Source organism: Notechis scutatus, chromosome Z (assembly GCF_049901735.1).
Source record: "Notechis scutatus isolate UNSWTSFEM ecotype Mainland chromosome Z, rNotScu1.2, whole genome shotgun sequence".
NCBI classification, from domain to species: Eukaryota; Metazoa; Chordata; class Lepidosauria; order Squamata; family Elapidae; genus Notechis; species Notechis scutatus.
This window is the reverse complement of record NC_142025.1, coordinates 57,721,851-57,735,420: the sequence shown is the minus strand read 5'-3', so window position 1 is coordinate 57,735,420 and position 13,570 is coordinate 57,721,851.

Below are 13,570 nucleotides of genomic sequence, written 5' to 3'. Positions count from 1 at the left end.
TGCAGGATTTAAAATAAATAAAAATAAAATGAAGGTATTAATTAAGAATATGATGGATAAGCAAAAAAGGGAACTAGAAGGAAAATTGGGAATGCAAATTGTTAAAAAGGTAAAATACCTTGATAATTGGCTAACATCAAGGTGTTCATCAGTTAAGGAAAATAATTATAACAAATTAATGACACAAATAAAAAAGGAATTGGATGTCAGCTTTGAAATTCAGCTGCCACATTTTTTTGAAGGGGGTTGGAGGAATTGAAAAGTTCAAGGTTATTCTGTATGTCATGTTAAGAAATTCCAGTTGCAGTTAATTGGTTCTCGTGATTTATGAAGTGTAGAAGTGGGAGGAGAGAAGGTGGATTCTGTGTAACTCACAAAAATATTTCACTTTGGGAAATTGCTTTAGACATACCAGATCTGTTTCTAAATAAATCAGTTGGAGAGAAAATGTATCAGAGTGATTGATATCATGGATACTTTCTGGATGCCTTACATTTATTTCCCAAAGTTTACTTTTATTTTTTGAAGGGGCTTGACTGATACCCTGGAGTTCTTTTCCCAGAGATGGAGAAAGATCAACAATCAGCCAAAGTTGGAGATGTGCAGGGGGTAGTGTTGGGGGGCCTCCCTTCGGAACATTAACTGAATCTGCCAGCCCTTGTTTGGAGGAGATGATGGATGCTTTCATAATGGCAGTAGAAGAAAGAGATTTGGGAGCTATACCAAAGCGTTTCAACTCAAGAAGTTGTTATAACCCAGATGTAACCCAGCAGTCTGAAGAGAAATCTTTCTCTAGTCCCAGGCATATTGCTATTCTGTCAGATTGGAGGGAAGATAGACAATTGGGGTCAGAATTCTCTCAAGAAGGCACCCCCCAGATTTATCCTGGAAGTCCATCAAGGGCAGATTTACATCAACAGTTCCAGAATTTAAAGGTGACAGGTTTGCTCTCACAGTCTGTTTTGATGGGTGGAAACTTGAGACCACCCATCCATATTCACTTACCCAAGTATCATGAATGAGGAGGCTATACAAATGCCATTTGGAGGAAGCCAGAAAAGCATCAAATTAGGTCAAATTAGTGGAACCAAACAGAGGGGAGGCCGGGGAGTTAGAAGCTATCATTGATACTAGGTGTTCTAGATGTCATCGCACTCCCCATCATTGAACAATTGGGCATAAAGACTAACCCGCTAAAACGCCCAATCAGATTTGAGCAAGTGGATGGAACCTTAATTGGGACAGCCACTCAAATGACAGAATTGATCAAGATTGAATTAGGGCCCCATCGCAAACTCATATGCTTCATAGTGGCCCCCAAGATGTCAGAATCAATCATACTGGGACTTGCTTGGCTAGACACAATGGGCCTCGACGATCAAATGGGAGGATGGATTCAGAAATATCCTCATTGGACCGGACCCATTGCCCCCTCTTCCACCCACTACAAGGCCACTGGTCAACTTGAACCCAGAGCCAGAGCCAGCATCCATGGCATCCCACCTTCTCACAGTTAACCCCCAGGTACCCGACCAATACAAAGACTTCACTTAAGCATTCAGTGAAGAAGAGTGTAATGTTTTACCTCCCCATCGAGCCACTGATTGCACCATAGAATTAGAGCCCAGGGCGAAATTACCAAAACCAAAGATGTATTCCATGATGCCTACTGAAATGACTGAATTAAGGAAATACATCGACTGCAATTTGGAACAAGGTTTTATTGAGCCTGCCAAATCAAGATTAGCTGCCCCCGTGTTGTTCCAGGAGAAGAAAGATGGCAGGTTGAGATTGTGTGTTGACTTTAGAGGCGTGAACGCTGTATGCATAAAAAACGTGTCCTCTTCCCCTTATGAAGGACTTATTGAACCACCTGTCAAAGGGCAAGGTATTCACCAAGCTAGATCTCAGGGAAGCTTACTACTGGGTCTGCCCTCCCGTTGACAGAGCTATTAAAAACGAACCCATCATCCACCAAACCAAAGCTGAGTCAACCCCTGGCTTGGACTATGGACTGTCAGAAAGCTTTCAAGACCTTAAAATGCCTCTTCGCAGCTGAGCCCATCCTCCAGCAACCAGACGTGACCAAGCCTTTTATTGTCCAAACAGATGCAAGTGATGTAGTGGTGGCTATTGTTTTGCTGCAAAAAGACTCTCAAGGCCGATTGATGCCTTGCACTTATATGTCCAAAAAGCTGACAGACATAGAGTGAAGGTGGGTGGTCTGGGAGAAAGAAGCATTTGCTGTACAATGGGCTTTATTGACTTGGAGGCATTTTCTAGAAGGCACCAGAGGCCTTTGAGGTATGGACTGATCATAAGAACCTTGAGGCTCTAAAGACCCCTAGGAGATTATCACCCAAACAAGTCCGCTGGGCCCAATATTTCCAGTGATTCAACATCAACATTAAATATCCCCAGAGGGAAAAACATACTGGCGGATGATCTGCCCAGAAAACCTCAGTTTGACAGCCACCGAGAGGAAATACTACAAGCCTTAATTTCAGACACTCAATCGGCAGGCCAAGTGACCACTCGAGCCCAAGCCAACCGCAACCCCAAATGCCTGGAAGATAAGCTGACTGCAGAATTGAAAACGGCCAAAGCTACAAAAATTATAAAAAACAGGCGGATAAACATAGATCCCTTCAACCGCCTTTTAAAGTAGGGGACAAAGTATATTTGTCAACCAAGTCTCTTAGGTTGAAACTGCCCAATAAGAAGCTGGGTCCAAAATTCTTGGATCCATTTCCAATTTCAAAGATAATCAATCCGGTCACTCCAATTAAGTCTTCCTCGACTATTGGGGAAAATTCATCCAGTGTTCCATTGTAGTTTGCTAAAACCAGCTACTACATCAATGATAAGACCATTGCCAATCGTCCCCCCTAAACTGTTAATGGTACAGAGGGAAATACATTATGAAATTCAAAAAATTCTTGATTCTAGATTACATCATGGCTGACTGCAATATTTGGTCTTATGGAAGGGATATGCCCTCCCAGATGCTAGTTGGGTAAAGAGTTGGGATGTTCATGCTGATCAATTGGTTAACCAATGCCATGAGGATTTTCCCCACTAACTGAAGGGTCCTCGTGGAGCGGGGAGAGGGGGTTAAGGACAATGTATTAACCCCTGTATGTGTTTTTTTCTTTTCTTTTAGGAGGAGGAGTTTTCAAGGGGGGACGCCTGTCAGCTTTTAAATTCAGCTGCCACATTTTTTTTGAAGGGGGTTGGAGGAGTTGAAAAGTTCAAGGTTATTCTGTATGTCGTATTAAGAACTTCCAGTTGCAGTTAATTGGTTCTTGTGATTTATGAAGTGTAGAAGTGGGAGGAGAGAAGGGAGGAGAGAAGGTGGATTCTGTGTAATGTGCAAAAATATTTCACTTTGGGAAATTGCTTTAGACATACCAGATCTGTTTCTAAATAAATCAGTTGGAGATAAAATGTCTCGGAGTGATTGATATCATGGATATTTTCTGGATGCCTTACATTGGAAATATGGGGGAGGCTTCAAATTTCATTAATGGGAAGAATTGCAGCAGTCAAAATGTCTATCTTACCAAAAATACTATATCTATTCCAAACCATACAGGTAAAACTGGACAAAAAATACTTTGGGGAATTGGATAAAACACTAACTAAATTTTTTTGGGCTGGGAAAAAAGCTAGAATTAAAATGAAACTGTTGCAGGATAGGAGAGAAAGGCAGGGGTGGGATTCTACCGGTTCGGACCAGTTTGGTAGAATCAGTTGCTACCATACCCGGTAGTTCGGAGAACCGGTAAAATTGGCCCCTGGCTGGCCCTGCCCCTCTCCGACTGCTTCTCCGCTCCCTGCCCAGACAGTCTTTATTGTGCATGCGCAACATCACATTGACTGTATTCTAACCCCACCTGCCTCCCCTCATTTTCTCGGCCATGCACCATCACTGCCTGCAGTCTGCCTTCACCCGCCCACTATCGCTGTCTGCCTTCCACCATGATCTCCCTAGGTGAGTAAGCAAGGTTCCCCCCCTGTACTCGCTTAGCTTGCTTAGCCTCAGGGGCCGCTGCCCATGCGGCTCTCATGGCCTAGCAAGATTCACCCCAACTGTCTCTAGCCTCCAGCTTACCTGGCTCACTGTTAGCAGAGGAAGGTGAGCCAGGCCTGACCCTTTGCCACTCGGGTCCCCACCAGCCTTCATCTCTTGCCTCCCTGCCTCAATTCTCTGCAGCTGCTTGGTCTTATCTGCTAGGGATGGGAGTAGGTGACCAGGGAGCCCCTTTGCCTGCTGCCCCTTCCCTCTGCCACATGCCGGCCTGTGTACTTTAGCTGAATGCGGGTTGCATTCTGTGAGAAAGTCAAGCCTCGTGAGAGCAGATCTTCCTTGGTGGCCCGCACTCGGTTAAAATGCTCGGCCAGGTGAGAGAGGGGTGCCATGGCTGCCAGAGGGACAATGCAGGTGGAGACGTGCTTCCTGGTTGCACCCCCCTCCCCGGCCAGCAGCCGCGAGCCCTGCAGCTGTGGAGAATAGGAGCAGGGGACGAGATGTGGGCTGGTGATGACTCTTCCCTGACTGACTCAGTTTTCCCTCTGCCACCAGCTGTGAGAGGAAGATAAGTTTGAACTTTCGGGGTATCAGTGTGGTGGGTGCTTGAGGGAGGGGAGGAAGTCCCACCCCCTTTGTTGGACCCAGTAGCCTTGCCTGCCAGCTTTTCCAGGCAACATGAGACCAGGTGCGAACAAACAATTGCACCTGGTTTCTGGGACTCTAGGAGACTGGCTGGGAAGAACGTAAGTTAAAGAGCAATGTTGGAAGTGTGTGTGTGGGGGGGGTTATGGGTCTGGGTCTGTTTCTCTGTTTGTGTGTTTCAGGTGGGTCTCCTGGCTTTAGAATGAGAGGGAAGGGACAGAGAGGGGGAAGAGAGAAAGAGAGAGGGGGGGAAGAGAAAGAGGGAAAAAGAGGGAAAGAGAGAGGGAAAGAGGGGGAGAGAGAGAAAGGGGGAAGAGAGAGTGAGGAAAAGAGAGAAAGGTTGAGGGGGAAAGAGGAAAAAAAAACTGAAAGAGAGAGAGAGGAAGAGAGGGGAGAGAGGGGGAAAAGAGAGGAGGAAAAGGGAGAGAGGGAAAGAGAGAAAGGGAAGGAGAGAAAGGGGGGAGAGAAAGAGGAGGGAGAGGAAAAGAGGGGAGAGGGAAAGGGGACAGAGAGAAAGAAGGGGGAGAGAGAGAAAGAGGGAAAAGAGAAAGGGGGAGAGAGGGGAAGAGAGGAAGAGAGGAAGAGGGGGAGAAAGAGACAGGGAGGAGAGGGGAAGAGAGGGGGAAGAGAGAGAGGGAAAGAGGAAGGGGAGAGAGAGAAAGGGAGAAGGGAGAGGGGGAAAGAGAAAAAAGGGAGAGAGGGAAAGAGAGAAAGAGAAGGAAAGAGAGGAGAGAAAGAGGGGAAGAGAGAGGAAGAGAGAGGGAAAGAGAGAAAGAGAAAGAGAGGAGAGAGGAGAAAGTGAATGAGATATATGTATGGATAGATAAATACATGGAAGGAGGGAGGGAGGGAGAGAGGAAAAAAGGGAGAGGAAGGAAGGACACAAACCCTGTGTTCAGAAGACTCTTTGAAGCAGCACAGTAATCTAGAGCTGGCTTGGAAGTGATCTAGTCATTTTCTAGTCCAACTCGCTGCTCCAGCAGGGTTAGAAGTGTGTGTGTGTGTGTGTGTGTAGAACTGGTTGTTACAGTTCCTGGTAGTTTAGAGAACTGGTAAATCGGGCCTCAGGCTGGCCCTGCCACCTGCTTCTCTGCTCCCTGCCCAGTCAGTCCATTTCGCGCATGTGCAACATCATGCTTATGCGTGTCATGCCTGCAGCCTGCTTTTGCCTGCCCACCAGGCCAGCCATTGCTGCCTGCCTTTCGCTGCAGCAAAGTGAAAAGCTTGCAAGTCCCCAACCCTCCCTTCGGGAAACTGCTCCTGTCTGCTCACAGGTAAGCCTGTGAATTGTGCTAGCCTCTTTCCCACTGTTCCTGGGCCTCGCACAGCCCTCTGCTGCCCTCCCCATAACTCCCCAGGCCTTGTCCTGCCCTCCCCATAGCTCCCCGGGCCTCCCCTGTAGTTCTCCAGGCCTCACCCTGTCCTCTGCAGGCCTCCTTGTAGCTCACCAAACCTTGCCCTGCCCTCCACGGGCCTCCCAAAAGCTGCCTGCACCTTGCCCTGCCCTCTGTGGGCTTTCCTGTAGCTCCCCAGGCTTTGCCAAGCTCTCCATGGGCCTCCCCATAGCTCCCTGGGCCTCACCCTGCCCTCACCGGGCGTCCCCATAGCTCCCTGGGGCTCATCCAGCCCTCCATGGGCCTCCCCTTAGCTCCCTGGGGCTTGTCCAGCCCTCCCCATAGCTCCCTGGGCCTCCCTGTAGCTCCCCAGTCCTCGCCTTGCTCTTATGGGCCTCCCCGTAGCACCCTAGGCCTTGCCCTGCCCTCCATGGGCCTCCCTGTAGCTCCTCGGGCCTCGCCCTGCCCTCACTGGGCCTCCCTGTAGCTGCCCAGGCCTCACCCTGCCCTCCGCGGGCCTCCCGGTAGCTCCCTGGACCTCCCTGAAGCTTGCCAGTCCTTGCCCTGCTCTCCACGGGCCCCCCATAGCACCCCAAGCCTTGCCCTGCCCTCCGCAGGCCTCCCTATAGCTCCCTGGGCCTCACTCTGCCCTCGCTGGGCCTCCCCGTAGCTCCGCAGGCCTCACCCTGCTCTCCATGGGCCTTCCCATAGCACCCTGGGTCTCATCCTGCCCTCCTTGGACCTCCCCATAGCTCCCCGGGCCTCACCCAGCCCTTCCCATAGCTCCCCGGGCCTCCCTGCAGCTCCCCAGGCTCTCACCCTGCCCTCTGCGGGCCTCCTCATAGCTCCCCTGACTTCGCCCTGCCCTCTGCAGGTATCCCCATAGATCACCGGGACTCCCCTGGCCTCTCCGGGGCTCCCCAGGCCTTGGAAACTGGCAAAAAATATAGAAAACCTCAGTCACAAGACTGTGTGGGATGTTGTAACTGGTCATAAGTGTGTGTGCGTGTGCGTGTCTGTGTGTGCATCACTGTCAAAACAACAAAAACAGGTCAAGTAGCTCTGGAGAGGTCAATCGTAAATTAGAACACTTGCTAAGCAACTGGCCATTAAACGAGGACTACTTATATTTGGTTTGCCAGTCACCTGGCCACACCCACCCCAGTCACATGACTGCCTAGCCATGCCCACTAGTCACATGACCACCTAGCCACACCCAGTCAGCAAGCCATACCCACCCAGTCACATGACCACCAAGCCACACCCACAAATTAGGCCATGCCCACAGAACTGGTTGTTAAGAAATTTGAACCCCACCCTGGAGAAAGGGGTGGCTTTGGACTCCCATATTGGGAAATGTACTACCAGGCAGCAGCCATGGTATGGATAAAAGATTGGTACCTTAGAAAATAAAAGAATATTAGTAATAGAAGGAAATGATTTGCAAAGATGGTGGCAACGTTTTTTTTCTTTAATTTTTATTGGTTTTTAAGACGAACATAGACAAACAAAACATAAAAACATCAAGCCATCTTCCATATATATACATACAGTGTGCCGGTTGGTTTACAAATTATTTTGTGCTTCCATTTTGTAGTCTTCAATTACAATTACATTGTATATATTCTCATATTTTCAATCAAGTATTAAATACATTAATATCATTGTTAGTCAATCATTTGACTATACTTTTATTCATTCATGTTTTACGAAATAATCATATTTTACTTAATTTGTTTTATAACAGTTCATATTATCATCTCAAATCTATCCTACAATCATTTTGTAGATATAAGAAAAGAATACATCTTTATATATTTATTATTTTCTAAGAATCTACATATTTCATTACCATGTTTTATTGTCTAACCATTAATAGAATAGATCCCAAATTTTATAAAATTGTTTATCATCTTGTTCTCTGATTTCAAATCTCAATCTACTCATTTCAGCACATTCCAATATTTTCTTAATGATTTCCTCCTATGATGGTATTTTGTCATTTTTCCAGTTTTTAGCAAATACAATCCTAGCCGCTGTTAATACATTTACAATCAGGTATTTCAAGTCTTTACTATATATTTCAGGTAAAATTCCCAATAAAAATATCTCTGGTTTCAAATCTATATGCTTTTTTGTCATTTTTTCCAACCACGTGTGGATTTTAGTCCAATATTTTTTAGCATCCGCACAAGTCCACCACATATGGTAATATGAGCCAGGTGTCTGATGACATTTCCAACATTTTTCGGATTTATTCTTGAACATTCTTGCTATTCTTGTGGGGGGGAAATGCTACCTGTAAAACATCTTATACAAATTTTCTTTATATGCTGTTGACATTATCATTTTATAATTTTGAGACCACAATTTTTGCCATTTCTCTAGATCCAAAATTCTTCCCCCAAGCAATCATTGTTTCTTTAACTTGTACTCCTTCTAGTTTAATTTCTAATAAATATCCATACAATTTTTAATCACCTTTTCATCAGTCAAAATCTTATCTAAATCAGTCAGTTTATCATAGAAACCTTCTGTTTTAGAGTCTTTATCATACCTTGAATGTATTTGCACATATGAAAACCAATTCATCTTTATACCTTGTTCCTCTAATTTTTGTATAAATTTAAGTTCACCCTTTTTATTCAATATTTCACCATATCTAACTGTTTGTTCCTTTTTATATATTATAGGATAAGAAAATACTTCAATAGTCGATAGCCAGACTGGAATTTTCAAATAACATTGTCTTTTAGTCTTCTCCCAGTTTAACCATAGAGACTCCCGTATATAATGTCTTCTAAAATACCCCTGTGTTTTAGTTCCTTTATACCATAGAAAAGCATGCCACCCCAACAACAGATCATGTCCTTCTAATGTCAACAATCTAGTATTTCTTAATATTATCCATTCCTTAACCACATCAAATTTTTAGCTTGGTAATACAACTCCCAATTAGGCAAACCAAATCCTCCTCTTATTCTGGCATCTTGCAAAAGTTTTAACTTTATTCTCGCTTTCTTACCTTGCCATATATATTTCAACACAATTTTATTTAAATCTTCAAAGTAATCTTTTCCAAGTCTAATTGGAATAGTTTGGAACAAATATAAAATTCTGGGTAATATAGTCATCTTGATTGTTGATATTCTCCCTATTAATGACAGTTGTAAATTTTCCCATTTCGCCAAATCTAGCACTATCTGCTGCTTAAGTTTGATATAATTATTCTCTTTTAGTGTACTGCATCTTGCTGTCAAATGTATCCCCAAGTACTTGATCTTATTCATGACCTGAATTTTCAATAGATCTGCCAGTTCTTCCTTTTGTCTTGATAGCATATTCTTTGTCAAGATCTTTGTCTTATCTTTATTTATTTTCAAACCAGCCACCTTTCCATATGCCTCTATCTTTTCTAACAATTTTGATGCTGTTTATAGTGGGTCTTCTAAAATGAAAACCAGATCATCTGCGAATGCTTGCAACTTAAACTCTTCCTTTTTAATTTTCATCCCTTTTATATCCTTCTCTTCTCTAATATTTCTGTTTAGCACTTCCAAGGTTAACACAAACAACAGAGGTGATAGTGGGCACCCTTGTCTTGTTCCTTTTTTTATATTGATAGAGTCTGTAATTTCCCCCTCTATCATTACCTTTGCCGTTTGCTTATGATATATAGCTTCTATTGCTTGAATAAATTTTTTAGGAAAGCCCATCTGTTCCAGCTGTAATAACATGAATCGCCAATTCACATTATCAAATGCCTTCTGTGCATCTAGAAATATCAAAGCCGTTTGTTTTTCAGGGTGTGCCTCGTAGTATTCCAAAGTGTCCAAGATTACTCTTATATTTAATTTGTCTCTTTGGCAGAAATCCATTTTGATCAGGATGGATAAAATTGTTTAAGTATTTTTTAAGTCTTTCTGCCAATATTGAAGCAAGGATTTTATAAACTGTGTTTAGTAAGGAAATAGGTCTATAGTTCTTGATTTGTAATGAATCGGCCTCCTCTTTTGGGATAAATGTAATATAAACTTCTGACCATGATTTGGGTATCTTCTTATTTAACATAACTTCATTCATAACTTCTAGCAATGGAAGGTTCAACGATTCTTGTAGTGTTTTATAAAATTCTGCCGGAAGTCCATCTGGGCCTGGTGCCTTTCCATTATTTTGCTTCTTGAGTGCTTCAGTTAACTCCATCATCGTTATATTGCTTTCTAACATTGTTTCAATCTCTTTAGGTATCTGGGGTAAATTAGCATTCTGTAAATACTGTTTAACTCTTTCCTCATCAATATTCTCTTGTGTGTATAGTTTCCCATAATAGCCTCGTATGATTTCCTTCTTCTCTTTACTACCATAGCAAACTTGGCCTTGGTCATCTATTAATTGCAATATTTTCCTTGATTCTTTCTCCTTTCTCAATTTATATGCTAACCATCTACCTGGTTTATTTGCATCTTCAAAGTAGTTCAGAGGTTTAGCACCTCTGATTTTCTGTGCTAATTCTTTTTCTATTAGACCCATTTTATGTTTAATTATATCCATTTTTAACTTAATTTCCTTTTTCTGTGTCATTTTCTGTAGCTCTTTTTCAAGTCTTTTATACTCATCCTTTAAGGCCTTAGAGCAGGGGTGGGCAAACTTTTTGGCTCGGGGGCCGCATTGACTTTTAAAATTTGACAGACGGGCCGGGTCAGCACAAGATTTTTTGGGAATCTCCCCCTTCCCCCCCTCTTCTCCTCCTTCCCCTCCCCTCGGAGGCTCCCCTCCCCTCGGAGGCCCTCTGAGTCAGGAGTTGCTACCGCCGGCGCGGCTCCGCGGGGCTCCAGTCCCGCGTTGCCTCAGGAAGGGAAAGGCAAAAAGAAAGAGCTGCGGCGGTGGTTTGCAACGGGAGCAGCGGCACCGGAGGCTCAGGCTCAGCGGCTCCTGGTTTTGCCTTTTCCTTCCCAAGGCAACGCAGGACTGGAGCTGCACGAGCTGCGCCGGCGGTAGCAACTCCTGACAGCCCCAGCCGGACACCTGAGCGGAGCCCGGGCGAAACTGCCTCTTGCTGCTGCCGGAGCACCGCCGGGTCACCTCCTCCAAGCAGCCTGCCCGCCCACCGGGCTTCCTCTGCCGCGCGGCTCGGGGCCAGGCGCAGCGCCGCGAATTAAAAGGAAGCCGAAAGTTGCTGGGAAGTTGCTCGGGTGCTGGGAGCAGGCTTTTAAAGTGCCACCTGAGCAAAGTTTAAGCCTGGAAACCCCGGAAATCCGAGCAACTTCCCAGCAACTTTCAGCTTCCTTTTAACTTGCGGGCGCTCATGCCTGGCCCCGAGCCGCGTGGCGGAAGGGAAGCCTGGCGGGCGGGCGGGCAGGCTGCTTGGAGGAGGCTCCGGGCTTCCCCTCCGCCAGGCGCAAGCACCTGCGAGTTAAAACGAAGTCGAAAGTTGCTGGGAAGTTGCTCCGTTTTCCAGGGCTTTGCAAAGGCAAAGTTTGCAGGCTGGAGCGTCTTCCCGCCGAGGAGCGGGAAGGGTTCCGCCCAGCGGATGGGGCGGGCTGCTTAAACTTTGCTCGGGCGGCACTTAAAAAGCCTGCTCCCAGCACCCGAGCAACTTCCCAGCAACTTTCGGCTTCGTTTTAACTCGCGGGCGCTCGCGCCTCACCCCGAGCCGCACGGCAGCCCGCTCCAAGCAGCCCGCCCTGCCCATCGGGCGGAACCCTTCCCATTCCTCGGCGGAAGACGCTCCAGCCTGCAAACTTTGCCTTTGCAAAGCCCTGGAAAACCAACCAACTTCCCAGCAACTTTCAGCTTTGTTTTAACTCGCGGCGCTCTCGCACCTCGCCCGAGCCGGCAGCCCGCTCCAAGCAGCACGCCCGCCCACGGGTGGAACCCTTCCCGCTCCTCAGCGGAAGACTCTCCAGCCTGCAAACTTTGCCTTTGGAAAGCCCGGAAAACCAAGCAACTTCCCAGCAACTTTCGGCTTCGTTTTAACTCGTGGGCGCTCGCGCCTGGCGGAGGGAAGCCCGGAGCCTCCTCAAGCAGCCTGCCCACCCGCCCACCGGGCTTGCCTTCCGCCGCACGGCTCGGGGCCAGGCGCGGCGCCCGTGAGTTAAAATGAAGCCGAAAGTTGCTGGGAAGTTGCTCGGTGCTGGGAGCAGGCTTTTAAAAGTGCCACACGAGCAAAGTTTAAGCAGCCCGCCCCACCCGCCGGGCGGAACCCTTCCCGCTCCTCGGCGGGAAGACGCTCCAGCCTGCAAACTTTGCCTTTGCAAAGCCCTGGAAAATGGAGCAACTTCCCAGCAACTTTCGGCTTCGTTTTAACTCGCGGGCGCTCGCGCCTGGCGGAAGGGAAGCCCGGAGCCTCCTCAAGCAGCCTGCCCGCCCGCCCGCCGGGCTTCCTTCCGCCCGCGTGGCTCGGGGCCAGGCGCGAGCGCCCGCGAGTTAAAACGAAGCCGAAAGTTGCTGGGAAGTTGCTCGGGTGCTGGGAGCAGGCTTTTAAAGTGCCGCCGAGCAGGACCGCCGAGCCGGGAAACGGGGCACCAAGGCAGGGCAAAGCTCCACCAGCAGCGGCCTAGCTTTAGGTGGCTCCAAGCAGCCCGCCCGCCCGCCGGGTGGAACCCTTCCCGCTCCTCGGCGGGAAGACCCTCCAGCCTGCAAGCTTTGCCTTTGCAAAGTTTAAGCCTGGAAGCCCCGGAAAAAAAGGGGATCGGCGGGGACTCACCTTCGGAGAGGTCGCACTCGAAGGTGATTTCGAACTCCCAGCCGAGGCCTTTGCAAATTTCTTTTCTTTCCTACCCTAGATCGCTCCGCACTGTTTTGCAGCTTTGGGGGCCACGCAGCACAGGGCAATTACGCCACGGCCAGCGATTTTTTTCAGGGGCGGGCTGGATTGGACAGACAAAGCGGGCCGGATGTGGCCCACGGGCCGTAGTTTGCCCACCCCTGCTCTAGCGTATGCCTTCATTGTATCCCATACGTTCTGGATTGATGTATCTTCTTTTTTGTTTTCTCTAAAGAAGAAAGCCAGTTCTTTCTCCATCCACTGTGTGAAGTCTTTTTACTTTAATATAGTATTATTTAACATCCATCTAGATCTTCTTGTCCTTTCCATTTAATTGTCATTGGATTGTGATCTGCCCAAGTACTTATTTCAATATTTATTTCTTGAATATAAGCTAACAATTCTGTTGACATCCATATCATATCTATTCTGGACCATGATAAATGTCTATTTGAGTAGAAGGTGTATTGTTTAGTTTTAGCATTTCTTTCTCTCCATGTATCTTTTAAGTTTATTTCATCTATCATTTTAAAAAAAGATTTAGGGAGAGTCTTTCTGTTTTGCTTTGTTTTCTGTGCTGTATAGTCTAGTTTATTATCTACAATTCCATTAAAATCTCCCATCATAACTATATTAGCATAGTCCAGTTCAATTATTTTCATATGTAATTTTTTATAAAATTCTTCTTGATTGTCATTCGGGGCATAGATTGCAATCAGGAGTGTTTTCATATTATTGTCCATTATTTCCACCATTAGTATTCTTCCATCGTCATCAGTATAGATCAATTTCACT